Below are 19,017 nucleotides of genomic sequence, written 5' to 3'. Positions count from 1 at the left end.
GACCTCTGTGAAACACCAAGGAATAAAGTTTAAAAACTGTCAGTCAATGATTCTGCTTCCCATAATGATGGAGTAGCTGGTATTGGACCAAACCTCAGTATTCTCCTAGAATGAAACTGTAGAGCTGTGCTGATCAATATGGTAGCCACTAGCTAGTCCAAATCAAGATGTGTTATAAAGGTAAAATACATACCATACTTCAAAGATTTAGTATGGAAAGATATTGTAAAATATCTTAATAATTTTTAATATTGATTACATGTTGAAATAATTACATTTTGAATACATTGGGTCAAATACAGTATATTATTAAAATTTATTAATATGTTAAAGTCACCTGTTTCTTTTACTTTTTTAATATGGATAGTAGAAAATTAAAATTACATATGTGGCTCATGTTTTATTTCTATTGAACAGCACTGCTATAGATTAACATAACATGTACAATGTTCAGGATACAATTCAAAATTACTAGACATACAAAGAAACAGAAAAATGTGATCCATACTCATGAGAGAAGGCAATTAATGGAAACTGACTCCAAAATGACATGTATGTTGGTATTAGCAGACAAGAATTTCAAAGCAGCTATTGTAATTATGCTCAAAGACATAAGGAAAAATATGATCATAATCAATGAACACGTATGAAATCTTAGCAGCAAAAAGGAGACACTAAAAAAGAACCAAATTTTAGGACTAGAAAATACAGTATCTGAAATTTTTAAAAAATCATTTGATGGGTCTAACAGCAGATTGGAGATGATGAAAAAAAGATCAGTAAACCTGAAGACAAAAGAATAGAAATTATCCAATCTGGAAAATGGAAAGAAAAGATTGTTGATAAATTTACCTGTGGGAAGATATCAGCCATTTTAAATAAGTATAATTGGAATCACAGAAGGAGAGGAGAGGAAGAATGGACCAGAAAATCATCAATGAATTAAAAACAACCAAAAAATTACCCAGAGTTAATAAAAGACGGAAGAGAGGTCACATCTTGAGTACTTCAGCTAGAGCCAGATGAATTCAAAACTCCATAACGAAGCCTGCTAATCATTACACCAAGTGGGTTGATGAAACACCTTTATGATTTTGCCACCCATAGATTTTCTAGGAGAAGACTTCGTTGCACTGCAAAACTAACCAGAAAATCATGTAGAAAAACACCTACAGAAGAGTCACATGAACAAGCAAGAGTTAACAAAGGTGCAGACTCTACTATTGGTGCCATGGAGCTGCTCTAAGCTTGGACAAAGAACGTCAAGCTTGTATGTGTGGCTCCAGGGTGCTCACAGAGCCCAGGCCTGCAGTCTCGCCATGTTTGAACACAAGTTCAAGCCAAACACACTTTAGGTTAAAACTAACTTCAGAAGCACATTCTTTTTTTTTTTTTTTTTTTTTAATTTAGAGGCTTGATCAGATTCAGCTTTTTTTTAATTTACTTATTTATTTATTTTTGATTTTTGGCTGTGTTGGGTCTTCGTTTCTGTGCGAGGGCTTTCTCTAGTTGTGGCCAGCGGGGGCCACTCTTCATCGCGGTGCGCGGGCCTCTCACTATCGCGGCCTCTCTTGTTGCGGAGCACAGGCTCCAGACGCACAGGCTCAGTAGTTGTGGCTCACGGGCCTAGGTGCTCCGCGGCATGTGGGATCTTCCCAGACCAGGGCTTGAACCCGTGTTGCCTGCACTAGCAGGCAGATTCTCAAGCACTGCGCCACCAGGGGAGCCCCAGAAGCACATTCTTAGTGTCTCCTTAGAACAAGGGTCAGCAAACTTTTACTGTAAAGGGCTAGATAGTAAATATTTTTGCTTTGTAGGCCATATTCGATCTCTGCTGTCTATTTTTCGTTTTGTTTTATAATCCTTTTAAACATGTAAAAACCATTCTTAGCTCCTGGGCTGTACAATCTGCAGGCCAGACTTGGCGCATGAGTGATAGTTTGTTGGCACTGCCTTAAGTTATTATCTACCCTGGTTTTGCCCACTGAGATGTTGGGATCACAGCCTCAGCATGAGCCCAAGCTCTAAAGGTACCACCTCAGGGAATGCATTCTCTTATTATACAAAGGAGGGCACATTTTTATACTGAGTTACTTTTTATTGCCCGATTATTCAGTACTGTTTTTAAAACCATTCAGCATGGCCCTCAGCACACAGTACAGAGTCAGTAATTTCATTTCTTCAATACGTGTTTATTGAGCATCTTCTCATTCACTAGACCTTGTTCTCGGTACCAAGGTATTTTGAGGTGAGAAAGACAGGCAAGGTCTTTACTCTCAGGTAACTTGATAAATACTAGGTTTCTCCCTCCCACCACTCTCCTTTCTGTCCCACCCCCTTTCATCCCCTTCCCAACTCTGTAACATCATGTGGATCAGACTTAAAGAATGAATGGAATTTCCAAAAGCAGAGGAGAAAATAAAATTGATAAAAGAGAAGACAGCACCTGGAATTTGCCTCAGAGCCTAGAAAAGAAATGCCTGGATGCCTACTCTAGTCTGGTTTTATTTTTTGGTTTGTTTATTTGTTTATTTTGAACCATCTGACTTTGTACTGTTTCTTAAAGTGGACACATGGAAGTGAAGTGTCATGACTCATCAAAGAATATTTATTGTTTGGCTAAAGAAATGTACAATCTGATAGATTTTAAAGCTCTTGCAAATGCCAGTTTTATTTATTTATATACACACACATACATACACAATATACATATATGTGTATATATATATTATATACAGATATTTTATATATATATACACACACAAACATATTTGGACAGTAAAACTTGAGTTATTGCATAGCATGATCTAGTTGTCATGAGTCTTTCTTAAAACTATAGAGTAATATGGATTTAGGCTAGTAAGTGAAGAAGAGTAAAGAGATTGATCTTAGAAAATGAGTGCTAGACAATCAGAGAGAGATGTAATCCATAAGTGGAAACTGAACTTGGGTCAGGGGGTGGGGTTTGGAGAACTGTGGGGTCTGGAGAAAAAATGGTTGCTTCACGGGGTTGGGAGTGGGCATGATTGGAAGACAGAGCCTGTCAGCTGGAAGAAGAGCCCAGAACCCAATGATGTAAACTTTATTTAAAAAGCCAAAATGCAGCGCGCTGTTGAACCTGGCAAGGTGAAAGAGCCTTTCTATATTATTTTTACTCTTTGACCTTTAAAAAAACAGAGGTGGTTGTCTTTTTCCCTTGTTTTTCTTTATTTCCCCTGATTCCCCCTTTAATTTTCTTCAACCCTCTTTTTCCACTGAGTTCCCCACAGTTTCCTTTACCTTCCCAACTCACACCATTAGCACCTCTTTATTCTAATCCTGCCCCTCACTCTGTGGATACTTCTCTCAAACCCTGCCATAACCATGTGGAGTCTGGAATCTGACACACAGGGCAGATGGCCTCTCTCCAGCATCTTGTACAGCAACACAAACATATCGGCAAACCTGGACCTGACATTGGCAGGAGAGGAAGAAATCACAGATCAGCTCAGCTGTCATGACTATGGCCAGCAGCCTTCACCTTGCTGACTACAGTCTGCAGGGAAGTGGCCCTGCCATCATCTGGCATCCAGAGAGTAGCCCTGTGTGCTAGCTCCTTAAGACCCAGTTCCAGGTTGTCCTGGAGCAAGGAGGGGGCCTATGACAGGGAAATGGCCTCATTCTGGAACACATAGCTCATGCTTCACCAGATTTAATATTTTGCAGTCTTTTAGAGCTTACTGGCTACTTGAAAAGGCCATTCTGAGCTATTAGATATTTCCCTATCATATTTATGATTTGAACTTCTTCCTAGGCAGTATATACTGTACTGTACATTGAATTAGGGTTATTCAAAAAAGAATATTCAATATCTTACTGGCAATTGAATTGAACTGAATAGTTGTCTGCAAGGAAGTGTATTTGGATTTTAAATTTGTCCTCTTTGCTCAATTATTTTAACCAGTTTGCCTTATTTTAGGTTAAAACCGAATGGAATCCCTCATGTTTTTATGAAAGCATGGTCTGTGTGTGTATGTGCTCCTGACTTAAGAATGAAGCCTGTAACATGTGGCTCTTAAGGGACTGCCAAAATCTGAAAAGATACCATTGTTTAATCCATTTCTAGCTGGTGTGAAACTTAAAGCTTTTCTTTCCTGCTTTCCTCTAAAATAAAATAGGTAAATCTAATTGTCACTCCTCTGTTCACCATGCCTTGAATGTGGGAGTCTGGAGGAGGCTGCCCGTGGCACTGCCTGCCCCATGTTTCAGAACAGGAGCCTGCAACTCAGGACTGCTCACCAGTAGGGAGGGCAAGGCCTAGGGTTGTATGTCCCCACAGGTCAGCAGTAAGAGCCTAGGAATCTCTAGAGTGGGGCTCCCATCTCTCAGGCTCGGCCCACTCTTCAGATACTTGGACATGTGACCAGAGGTTTTGGATGAGGGGTGCCCCACAGTCCATGTGAAATAAAGAAAAAGTGCCTGAGGGGAAAAATGGTGAATAGCATTAGTGATCTATTATATGCCTAATCGGTAGTATGTGAATGGTGAGGAAAAATTTAGTTGAAAGAATTCCAGAACTTCTTTCTGATACTATCCAAATTCTAGAACCTCACTTGTATTTAAATTAAATAGTAAAGTTTTGAAGCCTTTACTTATTTGTCTAAAGTAGGAAACATTCCAAATGGAGAAAGAAAGCATTTCAGGGTCTTGTCTTGAATTTAAAACTTCTGTTTTCTTCTTTTCCTCCATACCTAAACCCTTTGATCATTTGAACATCCCTCCCTTTGATCATTACAGAGGACAAGAGAATTCCCAGATACCAGTTTCACAGGTAACCAAATTCTCCCATTCAGTAATGCTTTGCTTGGGGACCCTGGGGCCCATTAAGAGGTCCTTCTCTTTTCCAAGTTATTAAGCACTCGATATTTGCATTTGATTTTTATGTCACAATTACAGAAAAGGAAAAAATACAATTAGAATTCAAGAACAGAAAGAAATTTTGGAAAGTCACAAATTCATGGAAATTAAACAAAACACCTCCTAAATGACCAGTAGGTGAAAGAGAAACCATAGAAAATTCAGAAAGTACTTTCAGATGAATGAAAATGAAGTCACATGCCAAAGTTTATGGAATGTAGCTAAAGCAATCTTTAGGGAGAAATGTACAGCTGTAAACACCTATATTAAAAAAGATGAGGAATTCCCTGGTGGTCCACTGGTTAGGACTCCGCGCTTCCGCTGCAGGGGACATGGGTTTGATCCCTGGTCCAGGAACTAAGATCCCACATGCTGCATGGCGTGGCCGATAAGATAAGATAAAATAAAATTAAATAAAAATTTCAAGTCAATAACTAACCTTCCACATTAAGGCACTGAAAAAGAACAGCAATTAAACCTAAAACAAGCAGAAGGAAAGAAATAATAAAGATTAAAGCAGAAATTAATGACATAGAGAATAGAAAAATAATAGAGAAAAATCAGTGAAATCAAAAGTTGATTACATGAAGGGAACAAAAAATTGAGAAATATTTAGCTTAATTGACAAGAAAAAAATGAGAGAACACTTAAATTACTAAAATCAGAAATGAAAGAGGGGACATTGCTACAGACCTTGCAGAAATAAAATAGATTGTAAAGGAATACTATGAACCGTTGTATGCCAATGAACTGTACATCAATAAATTAGATAATGAACATGAAATGGACAAACTCCTAGAAACATGCAAACTACCAAAACTAAATAAAGAAAAGAAAGAATAGACCTATAACAAGCAAACAGATTAAATTACTAATCAAAAATTTTCCACAAGGAAGAGCCCAGGACTGGAAGTCTTCACTTATGAATTCTACCAAATATTTATTTATTTATTTATTTATTATTATTTTAAAATATTTATTTATTTATTTATTTTCTTATTAGTCATCAATTTTATACACATCAGTGTACACATGTCAATCCCAATCTCCCAATTCATGACACCACAACACCCACCCCCCACCGCTTTCCCCCCTTGGTGTCCATACGTTTGTCCTCTACATCGGTGTCTCAATTTCTGCTCTGCAAACTGGTTCATCCGTACCATTTTCTAGGTTCCACATATATGCGTTAATATACGATATTTGTTTTTCTCTTTCTGACTTACTTCACTCTGTATGACAGTCTCTAGATGCATCCATGTCTCTACAAATGACCCAATTTCATTCTTTTTATAGCTGAGTAATATTCCATTGTATATATGTACCACATCTTCTTTATCCATTCATCTGTCGATGGGCATTTAGGTTGCTTCCATGACCTGGCTATTGTAAATACTGCTGCAATGAACATTGGGGTGCATGTGTCTTTTTGAATTATGGTTTTCTCTGGGTATATGCCCAGTAGTGTATTGCTGGTTCATATGGTAATTCTATTTTTAGTTCTTTAAGGAACCTCCATACTGTTCTCCATAGTGGCTGTATCAATTTACATTCCCACCAGCAGTGCAAGTGGGTTCCCTTTTCTCCACACCCTCTCCAACATTTGTTGTTTGTAGATTTTCTGATGATGCCCATTCTAACCGGTGTGAAGTGATACCTCATTGTAGTTTGGATTTGCATTTCTCTAATAATTAGTGATGTTGAGCAGCTTTTCATGTGCCTCTTGGCCATCTGTATGTCTTCTTTGCAGAAATGTCTATGTAGGTCTTTCCCCCATTTTTGGATTGGGTTGTTTGCTTTTTTAATATTAAGCTGCATGAGCCGTTTATATATTTTGGAGATTAATCCTTTGTCTGATGATTCATTTGCAAATATTTTCTCCCATTCTGAGGGTTGTCTTTTCATCTTGTTTATGGTTTCTTTTGCTGTGCAAAAGGTTTTATGTTTCATTAGGTCCCATTTGTTTATTTTTGTTTTTATTTCCATTACTCTAGGAGATGGATTAAAAAATATCTTGCTGTGATTTATGTCAAAGAATGTTCTTCCTATGTTTTCCTCTAAGAGTTTTATAGTGTCCGGTCTTACATTTAGGTCTCTAATCCATTTTGACTTTATTTTTCTGTATGATGTTAGGGAGTGTTCTAATTTCATTCTTTTACATGTAGCTGTCCAGTTTTCCCAGCACCACTTACGGAAAAGACTGTCTTTTCTCCACTGTATATCTTTGCCTCCTTTGTCATAGATTAGTTGACCATAGGTGCATGGGTTTATCTCTGGGCTTTCTATCCTGTTCCATTGATCTATATTTCTGTTTTTGTGCCAGTACCATATTGTCTTGATTACTGTAGCTTTGTAGTATAGTCTGAAGTCAGGGAGTCTGATTCCTCCAGCTCCATTTTTTTCCCTCAAGACTGCTTTGGCTGTTCGGTGTCTTCTGTGTCTCCATAAAAATTGTAAGATTCTTTGTTCTAGTTCTGTAAAATATGCCATTGGTAATTTGATAGGGATTGCATTGAATCTGTAGATTGCTTTGGGTAGTATAGTCATTTTCCCAATATTGATCCTTCCAATCCAAGAAGATGGTATATCTCTCCATCTGTTGGTATCATCTTTAATTTCTTTCATCAGTGTCTTATAGTTTTCTGCATACAGTTCTTTTGTCTCCCTAGGGTGCTTTGTATTTCTGTGGTGTCTGTTGTAACTTCTCCTTTTTCATTTCTAATTTTATTGATTTGAGTCCTCTCCCTCATTTTCTTGATGAGTCTGGCTAATGGTTTATCAATCTTGTTTATCTTCTTAAAGAACCAGCTTTTAGTTTTATTGATCTTTGCTATTGTTTTCTTTGTTTCTATTTCATTTATTTCTGCTCTGATATTGATGATTTCTTTCCTTCTGCTAACTTTGGGTTTTGTTTGTTCTTCTTTCTCTAGTTCCTCTAGGTGTAAGGTTAGATTGTTTATTTGAGATTTTTCTTGTTTCTTGAGGTAGGCTTCTATAGCTATAAACTTCCCTCTTAGAACTCTTTTGCTGCATCCCATAGGTTTTGGATCGTCGTGTTTTCATTGTCATTTGTCTCTGGGTCTTTTTTGATTTCCTCTTTGATTTCTTCAGTGATCTCTTGGTTATTTAGTAACGTATTGTTTAGCCTCTATGTGTTTGTGTTTTTTACGTTTTCTTCCCTGTAATTGATATCTAATCTCATAGCGTTGTGGTCAGAAAAGATGCTTGATATGATTTCAATTTTCTTAAATTTACTGAGGCTTGATTTTTGACCAAAGATGTGATCTATCCTGGAGAATGTTCCATGCGCACTTGAGAAAAAAGTGTAATCTGCTGTTTTTGGATGGAATGTCCTATAAATATCAATCAAATCTAGTCTATTGTGTCATTTAAAGCTTGTGTTTCCTTATTAATTTTCTTTTTGGATGATCTGTCCATTGCTGTAAGTGAGGTGTTAAAGTCCCCCACTATTATTTTGTTATTGTCGATTTCCTCTTTTATAGCTCTTAGCAGTTGCCTTATGTATTGAGGTGCTCCTATGTTGGGTGCATATACATTTATAATTGTTACATCTTCTTCTTGGATTGATCCCTTGATCATTACATAGGGTCCTTCCTTGTCTCTTGTAATATTCTTTATTTTAAAGTCTATTTTATCTGATATGAGTATTGCTACTCCAGCTTTCTTTTGATTTCCATTTGCATGGAATATCTTTTTCCATCCCCTCACTTTCAGTCTGTATGTGTCCCTAGGTCTGAAGTGGGTCTCTTGTAGACAGCATATATATGGGTCTTGTTTTTGTATCCATAAAGCAAGCCTCTGTCTTTTGGTTGGAGAATTTAATGCATTCACGTTTAAGGTAATTATTGATTTGTCTGTTCCTATGACCATTTTCTTAATTGTTTTGGGTTTGTTTTTGTAGGTCGTTTTCTTCTCTTGTGTTTCCCACTTAGAGAAGTTCCTTTAGCATTTGTTGTAGAGCTAGTTTGGTGGTGCTGAATTCTCTTAGCTTTTGCTTGTCTGTAAAGCTTTTGATTTCTCCATCGAATCTGAATGAGATCCTTGCTGAGTAGAGTAATCTTGGTTGTAGGTTCTTCCCTTTCATCACTTTAAGTATATCATGCCACTCTCTTCTGGCTTGTAGAGTTTCTGCTGAGAAATCAGCTGTTAGCCTTATGGGAGTTCCCTTGTATGTTATTTGTCGTTTTTCCCTTGCTGCTTTCAATAATTTTTCTTTGTGTTTAATTTTTGCCAATTTGATTACTATGTGTCTCGGCGTGTTTCTCCTTGGATTTATCCTGTATGGGACTGTCTGCGCTTCCTGGACTTGGGTGGATAATTCCTTTCCCATGTTAGGTAAGTTTTCGACTATAATCTCCTCATATATTTTCTCTGGTCCTTTCTCTCTCTCTTCTCCTTCTGGGACCCTTATAATGCAAATGTTCTTGCGTTTAATGTTGTCCCAGAGGTCTCTTAGGCCATCTTCATTTCTTTTCATTCTTTTTTCTTTATTCAGTTCCACAGCAGTGAATTCCACCATTCTGTCTTCCAGGTCACTTATCCGTTCTTCTGCTTCAGTTATTCTGCTATTGATTCCTTCCAGTGTATTTTTCATTTCAGTTATTGTATCGTTCATCTCTGTTTGTTTGCTCTGTAATTCTTCTAGATCTTTGTTAAACATTTCTTGCATCTTCTTGATCTTTGCCTCCATTCTTTTTCCAAGGTCCTGGATCATCTTCACTATCATTATTGTGAATTCTTTTTCTGGAAGATTGCCTATCTCCATTTCATTTAGTTGTTTTTCTGGGGTTTTATCTTGTTTCTTCATCTGTTACATAGCCCTCTGCCTTTTCATCTTGTCTGTCTTTCTGTGAATGTGGTTTTTGTTCCACAGGCTGCAGGATTGTAGTTCTTCTTCCTTCTGCTTTCTGCCCTCTCTACCAAATATTCAAAGCAGAGTTAACACCAATCCTTCACAAACTCTTCCCAAAAGGTGACATAGGAGGGAACACTTTCCAATACATTCTGTGAAGCCAGTACTACCCTGATACTGAAACCACACGCAGACATCACAAAAAAGAATACTACAAACCAATATCTCATACGAATATCGATGCAAGAGTCTTCAACAAAATTCAAGCAAACTGAATCCAGCATCATATTGAAAGGATTATACACCATGACCAAGTAGGACTTATCCCAGGAATGCAAGGTTGTTGTATCATCTGAGAAATCAATTAATGTAATACACTTTATCAATAAAATATTTTTTTAAACAAAACGATCATTTCAGTAGATGCAGAAAGAGACTTTGACAAAACACATGACCCTTTCATGATAAAAACCCTCAACAAGCTAGGATTGGAAGAGAACTTCCTAAACCTGGTAAAGGGTATCTACAAAAAACCCATAGCTAGCATCATACTTAATGGTGAAAGGCTGCATGCTTTACCCCTAAGATCAAGAATAAGGTGCGATATCTGTTCTCGCCACAGTAGGGCCCACAGCAAGCTTAGAGGGAGGGAGTTCTCCATGGTCATGTCAGAAAGGGAAGTGCTTGTTCCATGTGGGGCTTATGACTGCATGGTCCCTCACCAATTCACTTTTGATGTGCCACCGTGGCCTGTGAATCACTGTGAGAATTGTGCTGTTTCCCCAGTAGAATTTTGATCTTAGAAACCACCCTTCCGAGAGCTTCTAGAGACAGGTGCTCCCAGCAGGAGGCTCAAGGTGCCCCTACCCTGCAAGGTGAACTGCTCAGGGTGCCCCTACACCTGCACCAGAAAAGTACACTCCACCAACCTCTTCCTCCCGTTGAAGACGATCAAGTGTGGTGGGAGGCAGGAGACCACCTGATTCATTAAGGATATGGCTGCAAACGGAACTCCTGCTCCACCAGCCTCCCACCTGCTCTGAAGCCTTGGCTGTAGCATGGAAATGTGAAGGAGGTGCCCTGGGACCACCAACTTCTAAAGCTCACTGGGCTTTGTCTTTGGTAAAGCAAATGCTAGACTCAAGAACATCTGAGGTTCTTTGATCCCAGGCAACAGGAACTGAATCTAAAAATGTATCAAAAAGATAAAGGAGTATATAGAAAAGATATGGAGTAGCTCCCAAAATTGAAGAGATGCTGAAAAGCATATTGGGGAGGGGATCTCGGAGGCATCTCCAGTGGACAGGACACTGCCTCCCCTCCAGGAGCTTCTCCACTGAGAGTCCACCTTCCTGGGGAAGGTCTGATGGGCCTGGCTTGGCTCGCGTGCTCTCCAGCGGCATGGTGTAGACACCCAAAGGAAAACCGAGGTGTTGTTACCAGAAAAAAGAAGACGACCCTGGGCAGGCAAAACCAGCAGACGTGTCCTCCACCCTGAACACATAGAGACATGCTGACGTCATGATCAAACAAAGACTAGGAAAGACCATCCAGCAGACGCTGTCCAGCTAGGACGAGTGCCGGCAAGTCTATTAGCAGGAGGGCTACTGTACTGGAAAATTCCTGTGTCCTGGTGAGAAAGGCAGCCTGACGGGAATGTTACTCTTGGATGTGAACTTTCAACATCAGCAGCCATATGATTCTCAAAGCATGAGAGTTTTTTTCCAAACTCTCAGTTCCTGGGTGTGGTACAACCTGTTACCAAACCCAGGCTTCTCCTGGTTATTTTAACCCCAAAATTGTACCAACACAAGTGCCAGTTCCTGGAGTGTAACCTGATCAGGTGTGATGGCTGAAAAGAAATGCTGCCAGGTTGTGATCTCATCAGCTGCTGGTTAAGCTCTATTCACTGTCCTTCTGCTTCCCTACTGCAAATTCAGTTTGTTCCTATAAATCCCAGAGAAACGTTTTTTCCTCTCAAAAGAATATTTGAAAATGAATTTATTGTAGAAACAGAGAATCTTAAAACTGAGGACCTGTGTGCTTCTTGCTAAGATGTAAATTATGGAGGTGGCAGAAATCCAGGGCAGGGTGGGAGTGAGCCAGTCCATTCCTGCCTGTCAGCAGTAAGGAGAGAAGGGAAAGGGGCTGGAAGTTGGAGTCATCACCCTATCTTACAGATGAAGACGTCGAGACACTTGGTTGTTAAGTAACTTACTCAAGGTCATACCCATAGCAAGCAGAACTCAAACCAAGGTTTTCCTACTTTAAGTCTTACGTACTTTCTGCTACACCATTCTCATTTTAAAAGTAGTACAACCTGCTTCTACCATGGCATGAAAAAGAACCCTTTTTGACCAGGGCACCTGTAAATAGATATTTTAAAATGGGACTGGAGAAGTCAGGAGATGGCATTGTAGTGGCCTTCGGCTCAGAGGGGGGTTGAGGGGAAGCCGTGGTGGCTGCCTTATCTGGAAGTGAAACACATGGTTTTAAAATTAAACAGTAGAGCAATTTTGCTAAATGCTGTAGCTGCTCAGTTTTCTGGCTTATTCGCAGTGTTATCTGGACCCATGCTGGAAAAGAAATTAAAATTCAGGAATTCTGCTGTCTAAGGGGTTTCAATGTGAAGGTGGCTTCCCAGGAGGCCTGTGTGTGTGTGTGGAGTGTTGGGGTGCAGGGAGCTGTGCTTGCAGGGGTGTAATCCTATGAATACCACGATGACTCCCTCTTGACCCCCAGCCAGGTGATGTCGGGCTCAGAGAGGCTGGGAGGGACCCTCAGACCCGAGGGAGCAGTGGCACAAGTTAAAGGGACGGGACAGGTGAGAGGTCGTCTGTGGCACAAGTCCAAGCTTTTCTGGGTAAGAAACTAAACCTGCCTATTCAGGGTTCAAACCCATAGCCTCTAACACTTCCGACGTGCCCACTGGGGCTGAACAATGAATTCGCCTGGGCTGGGCGCCATGTACAGGCAGGACACCTGTGTCACCCTTTTGTTTATTGTTTGCCTTCTTTTTCTTCCTCACAAGGGCAAGGACCTTGTCAGTGTCCTATTCACTCAGCAAACATTTGTAGAGCACCTGCTGTGTGCCAGGTGGGCACTGGAAACTTGGGTGTGCTGCTCTCTCTCCAGTGCCCAGCAGCGTGCAGGGTTTAGGAGGGCTGGTGAGTCATTTCAACAGATGGACGGAACAGGCCTCAGCCATCCCAGAATTGCTCACATCCATGGTCAGTGGCATTGTGTTGAAAATGAGGTTTCATTCCAGGGCCGTGAGCGATTACACACTGTGGGGGCAGATGCTCCATTGACAGAGGGCGGAAGTCAGAGGCTGGCTTGGGATCCCCTGGTTAAATCATTCACCTTGCCTCAGCACAGTCATGGTGGATTTATCCATGCTGTGTTGTGCCCCCGCCCACCTTGACTCGATCTTGATCTGACTCTGACTTTGACTCGACCCTGAACCCTCCCAGTAGCCCTTCCCATTCCATTCTCTGAGCATCAGTTCCTGCAGAAATCTCTTAAATCTTTCCTTCAGCCATCATGCTTTACTATGGCCTTTATTTAAATAGATTTGTTTCAAAGTTGGGAACAAAAGAGCATTATATCCTTATTATGTGGAGGAACCAAGGCACACAATTTGTTAGGCTCAGTAGCTAATCAGAGAAAGAGTGAAATGCTTTCTCCATATTACCCAGGGGTGGCCTCACATGGGGGGGTTACTGAGGACATGGACTTGGTCGAGGCAAGCATGGGTTCAGGTTCCAGAGCCACCACTAGCTACAGGCAAACTCATGGGCAGGTTACCTGATCTTACCACCTATAAATTGGGAAATCAGAACCTCTCTCATAGAAATCTTGAGACGATTAGGTGAAGTAATGCTTATAAATTCCTCCGTCCTGGGTAAGTACTCGATGAATGCTAGCCAAAACCATCATCCCTGCTAAGCTACAAAACTCTATTAATGATAAACATCAGCCAGCTGTTGGACCCCAGCATTTATGTGTTATCCATCATTTCTTAAGGCACCACACACACACACACACACACACACACACACACAGACTTTTAATACAGTGTATAACTACACAATTTAAATAACCCATGGTGGTGTTTTCCAGGTAATGAAGGTTTGGGGGAAGGTCCTAGTTTATGCTAACATTTTCCCTTCTTGTCAGAACAAGTTTATATAATTTACATGTATTTTAGGGTAAATAAAAACAGCAGAACCATCTTGAGTGGTTCATTTCTAACCTTATGAATATTTCTGAGCTCTGTATTTGTGGACTTCAGATAATATTGTCAGCAGGATGAGGGTAGGACTTGGGGAGGAAAAGGGATTATGAAAGGTATCAGCATCCTTCAAACCCCAAAGTTGGGTTATGGCTTAGTGAGTGACTGGAAGCTTCACAGATGTGTCCCCCTCAGTGGCTCAGTACAAAGCGGGCTGGAGAGGCAGTGGGAGTGAGAGTGATGAGGTTCTACTTGATGTGGATGGATGTGAAATGCTGACCTCTGCCAGCACCTCTGCCTGCTAACCTATATTTGAATTTAAATACCACTGAAGGAAGGAGCCTGGTGAAATATAAGTACATAATTTCCAAGAGGGACTCCTTATGGTGTTCAGAGCAGAAATTAACAGCACAGAGGTAATGAATGTGCTCTGACCCACACCAAGCACATGGCTCAGGCGTGTTTCCTTTCTGTGACTCCTAATCTGCTTCCTGGGAAGGGAGCACTCCCTGGCCACTTGGAGAGAGCTTGACACTAAATCTTGAGAACAGGGAGGGAAAAACTTTCAGCTGCACCTGCTCACTGAGTTGTCAAGGAAGGACAAATGTTGACCTAAGGGACAACCATGCTCCGAGAGCTAGTCAGAAACAAGCGTGGGCTTTGGGTGATGATCCTCATAGCACACGCAGTGGTTCTCCTGTGCCAGAACCCCCTGGGGTCTTGTTGACCCACAGAGTGCCTGGCCCACCCCCAGAGTTTCTGATTCAGCAGATATAGGGAGGGATCTGAGACTGCATTTCTAACAAGCTGGTTCAGGTACCATACTGAGAGCCACTGGCATATGGTAACAAAGGTTACTTGAAATTTTAACTCAAGAAGTATGATGAGAAAAATCAAGATTGGTGAATTGGGTCCTGTGACTTGAACTTGACAGCAGATGCAAAAATCCTCCAGTAGAACAAGTGTGTGGCTAATCTGGGAAGGAAAGGTAATCAGTTATCTTATCTTCTGGGGGCTGGAGGACTAGAAGGTCCAGAGCCCAGACCATTGAGGGGAGAGGGCAGCTGGGGCCAGAGACCCTACCAAAGTGAAATACAGGCGAGATTATCAAGGAGGCTCCAGGACTTACACAGCAGAGGCTCCCATGACTGGAGATGGAGATGGGGGCTCAGGCAGCTGGTCGCCCAAGTTTATAGACAAAGCACTCCCCATTTGCTCTTCTCTCAGAAGATAAAGGATGCTGTGAAAATGTTCATCACTCTGACTTTAATTCTTACAAACCAGGAAGGAGGAGTCATTGGTAGGACAGTGACCAAAACCTGGAAAACTATGACTGATTGTATCATTCTGCAGCTTGCCACGGTAAGGAAAGGGAACTCTGAGCAAGATTCAGCACAGACCCCTCTGCTTTTAGAAAAGAGAATAAATAAAGGTCAAAGTAGAGCTAGTTCTGATTCCGTAGCTCAAGAAAGTCAACACAGCTCAGCAGGTAGGGGAAATTCTGGAAGATTCAATTCAGATGCCATAATCATGGACAGACCCAATAACACATAAAGGGGGAGACAGACGCAGAACCAGGGGCTACCTGGAAGCCCTGGATTAGTCAAATGTGAAGGCCCAAGAACACCAGAGAAAGGGGCAGAGGGCAAGGGCAGGTAGAAAACAGTTTGGAACCTCAGCAGATAGCTCAGCTCAGGCCAGACAGGCAGAGGCCTGCAAGCTGAGCCCTGCTTACAAAGTGTCTACAAAGATAGCTTTTTGTTTTTTATTAAATTAACCTTCACAGTAAGAAAAACTGGAAGATAAGTCAAGTAAGGCCAAAATCCTGCTCCAACCCACTGCTGCTTTTCAACATAAGAGAATGGAATTAAAACCGGGACAGGTAAAAGAAAGTACCAGAGTACGGTAGCCAGGAGCAGTACAGAGAAGGTGGAGCCTGAGCCCCAGGAAACAGTTTGTATCCAAGTTCAAGAATGAGGGCTCAGGGGCTTCCTTGGTGGCGCAGTGGTTGAGAATCTGCCTGCTAATGCAGGGGACACGGGTTCGAGCCCTGGTCTGGGAAGATCCCACATGCCACGGAGCAGCTGGGCCCGTGAGCCACAATTGCTGAGCCTGCGCGTCTGGAGCCTGTGCCCCGCGACGGGAGGGGCCGCGATAGAGAAAGGCCCGCGCACCGCGATGAAGAGCGGTCCCCGCACCGCGATGAAGAGTGGCCCCCGCTTGCCGCAACTGGAGAAAGCCCTCGCACGAACCGAAGACCCAACACAGCCAAAAATAAATAAATAAATAAATAAATAAATAAGAAAATCCTAAAAAAAAAAAAAAAAAAAAGAATGAGGGCTCAGCTGTTGGGTTCCCATCCCAGCTTCACAGTTGCCACTGGGGGACCTCAGCCAGGCCACTCAGCCTTTGTAAAACAGGGGACATAGGTAGCACCCACCTCATAAGGCTGTCATGAGAATTATATGAGTTAATAGAAATAAATTGCTTAGGAGAGCTCTTGGCACACAGTAAGTGCTAAATATGTCTTTTTTATGATCACTGTCATCATCACGATTTTTCAGAAGTGTCCAAAACCCCATTCCAGGAAGAAATTCAATCCAAGATGCTACAGAACTCTACAGATGTTACCTCCAAGGCTTTGCCAATTGGTTCTATGAAATTGTGGCTGATGAGAGAAGAGCCAGAAATCTAAGGGTGGGTTTCAATTTCCCAACCGGATAAATGGGCAAGTCCGAGGAACGCAGCGTCAGCCTGCTGTCAACCCCTGGCACAACTGGAGGACAAATCAACGATTTAGACAGATGGTTTGTGTGCACTTTAGAAAAGAAGGCTGTGCGCACACCCTAAATGAGGGAGGGTTAATGAGAACACTCAGTGCCTGTCAGACAGTGTTATTAGGGCGTGGGTCAGGTCGGCAGAACACTTAGCAGAACTCCCATGATTATCGCTGTGGATGAAGCAGGAAAACAGGTGGGCTGATGGCCTGTCACCATGGAGCTGCCACTAGACCCAGGTCTCCTCCATCTGTGTCTAGGGTGGCCCCTGGTGGGTCTGTCTGCAGCGCTGCCTGTGGAGTTGTCAGCCTCCTGTCATGTGACTCTTCCAGGCAGGGCTCCATGGTGGGGGCTGCCATGCGATCAGGAAGCTCCACAGAAACCTGTGGCTGTTCAGTGGTAGGGCTCCTCCCGGAACCCGGCACCCACTCTGCTCTCCCTCCCTTCCATCCCCCACACACTCCTTGTGGTTCCAGTGAGGGGCACACAGACTCCCAGTTCTCAGTGATTGTAAGGGTATGTTGTTACAGGACAGAAGACAGGGAAGAAGAATGTGCACTGAAGTTTTTATAGCTAGCAAAACTGTCCTTCAAGTATCAAGGCTTTAGAAAAACAGTTTTAAATATGCAGAAGCTTAGGATACTGAGCCCATGAGCCCTTCTTGAGGAAGGTACCAGACCAGGACTCAGCAACTTTCTCTTTAAAGTGAAGATAGTAAATATTTTAGCTCTGTAAGCCATGTGATCTCTGTCATAACTACTCAACTCTATCATGGTAACACAAAAGCAGCCAGAGACAATAGATAAACAAATGGGCAGGGCTGTGTTCCAATAAAACTTTATTTACAAAAACAAGTGTCAGAAGGGATTGAGCCCTCAGGCCATAGTTTGCCAACTCCTGTATGATAGGATGCTCTTCATCTAACTGAGAGATGACTGGGGACACTTTGATAACAGGGCTGATGGTGGACATTTTAAAATGTTTAATTGTAGAGGCAAAACTAAAGCAAAAATGGAGATAGGAATATTTAACAATGAAGATATAACAGTAATGAATATTTATGCCCCAAATAACACAGCAACTACTATGTAAAGCCTAAACCACAGGAGGTGCAAAGAAATATAGATAGAAATTTATTGAGTATAGGTGACTCTTAATATAAGACAGATCAAGTGGCAAGTAAATAAAAAATAAGGAAGGATATAAAAGACCTAAACAACATAATCAGTAAGATAAATCAGATATATCAAATACTACACCCTGATAATATAGAACACACCTTTTTCTCAAATGCACAAAGAAAACATCAGTAGGTTCCTAGAAGTAGAAATAGTAAAAACAATAGCCTCTGATCACAAAGCAATAGAGTTGGAAATTAATAAAAAAGATTTTTAAAGTGCAAAAGTCCCCTCTACCTGGAAATAAAAATTTACAGGATACAACACCCACATTTGGCAGTAACTCAAAAGTGGGGAGACCTGGAAATGTCCACTGACATTAAGCTCAGCCTGAGCATTTAAAGCTGTTCCTTCATTCACTCATTTAACAGATTTAACTGAACAACAGTTGAGACTAACCTAAGATGAAGAGGCTCCTCTCTGCCTTTCAGAGCTTGCTTTGGGTGGGAAAGACTGATAGGGAAATAAGGCAGCTCCAGCCCTGTGGGAGAGCTCGTGACTAGGGCACGAGACAAATGCCCAGCTGGGATACGTGTGGATGTGTTGAGGTACCAGGAAGCAGTAGCTGTGCCAGATCACAATAGGGCTGGGTGGAGTGTGGGGGAGAGCCCCCTCACCTCTCACTGGCTGTGTGACCCTGAGCAGGTTACTTCACAGGAGACTCCCTTTCCTCATCTCACTGGGAATCAACATCTGGCATGGAGAAGGGTCCAATTAGTGTGTTCTTACTGCTTATTGACTTGAAGCTGGTCAGGTTATCACTGGAGAGTGTATTTGTTAGGGCCACATTCTAACAAAACATTGGCTGACTATGTCCGCAGCAGGAGATGGGGGTCAAGGGTGAATGGCCCGGATACTAATGCCTCATGAAGAACAACTGAAAGGGTATGTACATTGATTAAAAAAAAGAAGACTAAAGGGAGACCTCGAAAGATTTCAGAGACCTTCTTGCCCTGGTGCCTTTATATACTTTCTGTCATCATCTAGAGAACAAGCATACCTACTCTGGTGCTTCAACAGGCTAGTGGGACAGACATCCCGGTCATAGTGTAATGAGCT

The 19,017-nt window shown here is 41.6% G+C and overlaps 1 protein-coding gene across 10 annotated transcripts in view; it reads left to right on the top strand.

Annotated features, from left to right (window-relative positions):
- ADAMTS17 (ADAM metallopeptidase with thrombospondin type 1 motif 17) overlaps window positions 1-19,017 on the top strand; it is a 372,624-nt gene that overhangs the window by 295,766 nt on the left and 57,841 nt on the right. The window lies entirely within an intron of this gene.

The sequence above is a fragment of the Balaenoptera acutorostrata genome, chromosome 3 (genome assembly GCF_949987535.1).
Source record: "Balaenoptera acutorostrata chromosome 3, mBalAcu1.1, whole genome shotgun sequence".
NCBI lineage: Eukaryota > Metazoa > Chordata > Mammalia > Artiodactyla > Balaenopteridae > Balaenoptera > Balaenoptera acutorostrata.
Note: the sequence above shows the minus strand (reverse complement) of the source record. Positions and strands in the feature narration are given on the sequence as shown.